The sequence below is a fragment of the Papaver somniferum genome, chromosome 2 (assembly GCF_003573695.1).
Source record: "Papaver somniferum cultivar HN1 chromosome 2, ASM357369v1, whole genome shotgun sequence".
NCBI classification, from domain to species: Eukaryota; Viridiplantae; Streptophyta; class Magnoliopsida; order Ranunculales; family Papaveraceae; genus Papaver; species Papaver somniferum.
In genome coordinates this window covers 163,240,879-163,246,878 of record NC_039359.1, presented here as the reverse complement: position 1 = coordinate 163,246,878, position 6,000 = coordinate 163,240,879, and positions in this window count along the sequence as shown.

The window sequence follows — 6,000 nt, the reverse complement described above, 5'->3', positions numbered from 1 at the left end:
TATAGAAAATGTCTGAGTTTGTGACAACCATAATATTCTACTATGGATTTATCGAAGTTATACATGCCACCTCCTCTACATCGACCTCCTCGACCGTAAAAGTTACCACGTCCCCTTCCCCTTGAAGATTCTCCATACATAAACTTTAATACTTCTTCCTCTTCAACATGAGCATTTATATGTTGCTCATGCACCAAGAGGATACTCTACAATTCATCTATTGAGATAATACTAAGATCTTTCGATTGCTCAATTGATCACACCACATCATCGAAATTTTGAGTCATGGATCTTAATATTTTCTCAATAACATCTTCATCTGTGATTTTTCCTTTATGCTGTCTCATCTTGTTGGCTACAATTAAAACTCGAGAAAAATAATCATTTACAGAGCTAGAACACGTATTGTTTAGGAGAGAACACAACTATAAGAGGAGAACACGAACTTGAATAGAAGACTTTCTATTGATATAACTTGTGTTATACAATTGATATTTACAAGATACATATATATATACTAACTCTTCCTTGAACTCCAAGATAGGATGAATTCCAAAACTAGAACAATTTCCTAAAATACAAAAGACTTCCAAACCTAGAATAGTTTCCTAAAAAATACAAAAGACTTCCTTAACAAGATATACGTGTGTTAGGCAACACACACGTATTGTATGCCTTAACATCCTCCCGCAAGCGTAACGGGTGATCTTGAACCGTTAGCTTGAACCTTAATAGAGAAAACCGATCTTTAGACAAAGCTTTTGTAAAAATGTCGGCAATTTGATCCTTAGAAGATATAAACCGAACATCAAGAAGTTTCAAAGCAACCTGATCACGCACAAAATGATAATCAATCTCAATGTGTTTCGTCCTTGCATGAAATATAGGATTAATAGTAAGATATGTGGCACCAAGATTATCACACCATAGAACTGGAGGTGATTGAGTAGAAACATGAAGTTCGGATAGAAGTGATTGAATCCACATAATTTCAGCAGTAGCAATAGCAAGACCTCTATATTCTGCTTCAGTACTAGAACGTGACATGGTTTTCTGTTTACGAGCACTCCAAGATATAATATTACCACCCAAGAATACACAATAACCACTGGTCGAACGTCGATCTTCAAGAGAACCAGCCCAATCGGAATCAGTATATGCGCTAAAGGATAACTGTAGAGAAGAAGACGGCCGAAGAAGAATATCAAACGTAGATGTTTCTTTAAGATAACGAAGTATACGCTTTACTAAGCCCCAGTGAAACTCAGTGGGTGCATGCATAAATTGACAAACCTTATTAACAGCATATGCTAGATCCGGACGAGTAAAAGTCAAATATTGTAAAGCTCAATCAATACTACGATATTCAGTAGCATCAGTCAACAAGGTACTGTGATCAGAAGACATGTCCCCAGAAGTACTAAGTGGAGTGTGAATAGGCTTAACACCATCCATTTTCGCACGAATAAGGAGATCATGAGCATACCTTTGTTGAGAGAGAAACAAACCAGAGGATGTACGAACTGCTTCAATGCCAAGAAAGTAAGACAAGAAGCCAAGATCTTTGATTGCGAATTCTTGTTGTAGACGATCAATGATAGACTTAATACTTGTAGAGTTGGAACCTGTAACAATAATATCATCCACATAGACTAGTAAATAGATAGTACCAAGAGAGCCGTTATAGAGAAATAAGGACGAGTCACACTTCGAAGTGACAAAACCAATTTGCAACAAAAAGGTACTAAGCCTGTGATACCACGCACGTGGAGCTTGTTTGAGACCATAAAGAGAACGATGCAACTTGCAGACATGCGTAGGAAAACGAGAATCTACGTAGCCCGGTGGCTGTTTCATATACACTTCTTCTTGAAGTTCTCTATGTAAAAAGGCATTTTTCACATCAAGTTGATGAATTGGCCAATTGGAAGACAAACCCAATATAAGAATAAGACGAATGGTACATGGTTTAACAACCGGACTAAATGTTTCAGAATAGTCAATACCCTCTTGATGATTATAGCCTTTTGTAACTAATCGTGATTTTCGACGTGCAATCGTACCATCTGGATTGCGTTTAATACGAAACACCCATTTACATCCAATAACGTCCATAGAAGAATTATATGGTACTAACGACCACGTACCATTCCGAAGTAGTGCATTAATCTCATCATCGGAAGACATACGCCACTGAGGATCTTTATGAGCCTGTGAAATACAAGTAGGTTCGAGAAGAGAATCACATACCAATGCATATTTGGAATTTGGTTTAAAAACACCAACTTTAGACCTTGTCACCATTGGATGAGTGTCAGAGACAGAAGACGGAGACTGCAGACGAAGAACCAGGGAAGAAAAACCAGTGGCGGCTGAATCGGACATAATAATGGGAACTGTCGGCGGCTATGACGGCTCAGAAACATTATGGCTAACAGATGATGATTGGTTTTGTTGGCTAATCATTGGTGCTGGCGGTTGTTGCAGCTGAGGATCATCATTACTGTCGGCTAATGATTGACGATGTTGGCTAATGATTGATGGAGGTGGCTGATGATTACTGACGGCGGAGAACTGCTGGTGATTAATGATTGCTGGCGGTTGATGATTACTTATAGTTGATGATTGGTCTTGGGAAGAAGACGACACGGAAGCAGTAGACAGAAGAGAAAGCAGAGAAAGATTTACGGGAGAAGAAAAGGGAGTAGAAAAAGGTACCTGTGAAGTCGTCAACGCCGGAGAAGGCTGTGCTGTGGAGGCAAAAGGAAAAGTGGTCTCATCAAAAACAACATGACGACTAACATAAATCCGACCTGTAGGAATATGAAGACACTTATAGCCTTTTTGAGAAGGACTATAACCAATAAAAACACAAGGAGAAGAAAGAGGCTCCATTTTATGATATTTATATGGACGTAATTATGGATAGCACAAGCAACCAAACACCCGAAGTAAAGTGTAATATGGTGAAAGACAAAAAAGAAGTTCATACGGAGAGGAGTTATGAATGGAAGTAGACGGAACACGATTCATTAGAAAACAAGCGGTGTAAAAAGAGTCGTACCAATGTGAGGATGGTACAGAAGCCATGTTTAGGATTGTAAGACCAGTTTCACGAATATGACGATGACGTCGTTCGACTAAAAAATTTTGTTCAGAAGTATGTGGACATGAAAATCGATGAAAAATACCCAGTTGTTGAAGATGCGGAGTAAGTTTTCGATACTCCAGTGCGTTGTCAGATTGGAAGATTTTGATTTTTCGATTGAAGAGATTTTCAACATGCTTTTGAAACAAAAAGAATATTGAAAAGGCATCAGATTTCTGAGACATAGGAAACATCCAAGTAAAGCGACTAAAGGCATCAATAAAGATGACATAGTATTTATATCCTTCATTAGATAAAATATGAGAAGGTCCCAAACATCAGAGACAATTAAATCTAATGGATACAAATAAGTAGTTTTACTAGAAGGAAAAGGGAGTTTATGACTCTGATGTTCATGGAAAGAGGAACAAAACTTAAAAGTCTGACTAGAAACCGGAAGAGAAAACTGGGAAACAACCTTACGCACTGTGTGTATCATTGGATGTCCTAATATAGAGTGCCAATATTGTAAGGTAGCACGCTCTCCTATGTAGGCTTTAGAAGATTGAGACGAATTATCAAGTTGACAGAGACCACCCCTCCTACTTCCACGAAGAAGAACCTTCCCGGTACATCGATCCTTCACAAGACAAAAAGTTGGATGAAATTCAAATAAGACATTATTGTCAGTAGTAAACCGAGAAATAGACAGAACATTATGAGAAATTTTTGGTGCATGAAGAACATTACGAAGCCACAACTTACGGTTGGGAGTTCCCAAAACAGAGGATCCAACATTAGAGATTGGAATAGAAGAGCCATTACCCATTTGAATTTGATCCGGACCAGTATATTCATTAGAAAATTGGAGACGAGAAAGATCATTGGTTATATGATCTGTAGCACCACTATCAGGAGTCCACGGAGGTGTAGATAACAAAACAGTTTGAGCAGCATAAGCACGAGGAGCAGAGGTAGGTGGCTGACGTCGAGGAGGACGAAACGAGCGATCGAAACGATTCCAACAGTCATTAGCTTCATGATTCTTGCGACCACATAGTTGACAGGGAAGACGCACATCTGTGCGTGAGTTTTAAGGCTGTGCTGGGCCGAGAAGAGAGGAATGATTCGAAGTGTTGGAAGCAGCTGGACGATCTGGGCTTGACAGGGAGGAGAATTGCTGGGCTGAAGATGGACTGGACCGAGTAGGAGGACGTGAAAAATTGGAAGCAGCTGGACGAGTTGGGCCGGATGCTGCAACGTTAGCCACAGGCTGAGAATGCAGTGACTTTGCTTGGTTCTCAATACGAAGTTCATACGTGAGAAGATAGGTGATAAAATCCTCTAGTTTCATGGCTCCCATGGAAGTTGTAAGAGAGGTAACAATGGCATCATATGCAGTATCTAGGCCGGCAAGAATGCAGTGACGTAATTCATACTCAGTGACAACAGTATCGGCAGCTGCAAGGTTGTCAACGATATTGCGAGCTCGATCAATATAATCTTGCATAAAAAGAGATCCTTTGCGTAAAGCCCAAAGTTCACATTGCAAGTGATGGATATGAGCATCTGATTTTGAAGAAAAGAGAGATTCAAGAGAGGACCAAACAGCATGAGAACTTTGGAGACGATGAACTTGTCGAAGAACAGCAGGAGTTAGCGAGGAAAAAATCCATCCAAGAAGAATACGGTCTTGCTTTAGCAAAGGAGCATATGCCGGATTGGGTGTATCACTGTTGGGAAGAGTTGGAGACGGACAAGGATTGTCACCTGTGACAAAACTATCGAGTTCATAACCTTGAAGATATGGGAGAAACTGAGCATGCCAGAGGGAGTAATTGGTGTCATCAAGTTTGACAGTGATGATGTGATGAGGTTGAGAAAAGATAGAGAAAGCCATCATTGATTGAGAGGAGTTGAGTATGGTTGAAAGGACAGAGGAAGAAGTAGATGCAGCGGAAGACATAGGATCAATAAGATGATACCAAGCTAGAACACGTATTGTTTGGGAGAGAACACAACTATAAGAGGAGAACACGAACTTGAATAGAAGACGTTCTATTGATATAACTTGTGTATACAATTGATCTTTACAAGATACATATATATATACTAACTCTTCCTTGAACTCCAAGATAGGATGAATTCCAAAACTAGAACAATTTCCTAAAATACAAAATACTTCCAAACCTAGAATAGTTTCCTAAAAAATACAAAAGACTTCCTTAACAAGATATACGTGTGTTAGGCAACACACGCGTATTGTATGCCTTAACATACAGACTCACCTATTTCCATATGAAGAACCTCAAAGTCCTTTTTGAGAGCTTGTAGTTGTGCACGTTGTACTCGAACAATCCCCTAATACTTCTGCTTCAATGAATCCCAAATACTTTTAGATGGTCCCGTGTCCAGAATAATTTGCAAAACGGTTCGATCAGTAGCCTGGAAAAGATAATTTTTCGCCTTCAAATCTTTCAAGTTTGGTTCATTGATCTCCTTCACCTGAGCTTCTGTACGTCTAACTCCTACCGCTACAGTTGGAATCCCATCTTCAACTAGACCCCAATACTCTTTAGATCTAAGAAAATTCTCCATCAACATAGACCAATGGTCATAATACCCATCGAATTTTGGAATCGATGGTCGCACAAAACTGCTCTTTGTCGCCATCTTCTTAATTTTTCACTCAAAAGAAAAGTTGTTGCTTTCCTAGACACTCTAAACACACCCTCTCACTTAGAAAGTTGCTACTTCTCACAAACAAGCCTTTGATATGGCTTAGATATCAAATCTTGAGAACTTGATGTACTGGAAGGATTGTATTATTCAGAAGAAACATAAAAAAACTATAAATAGCCTTACAAGAACTAGAAAAAACAAGTCAACAAAACTACTTCCCTGAACATCAG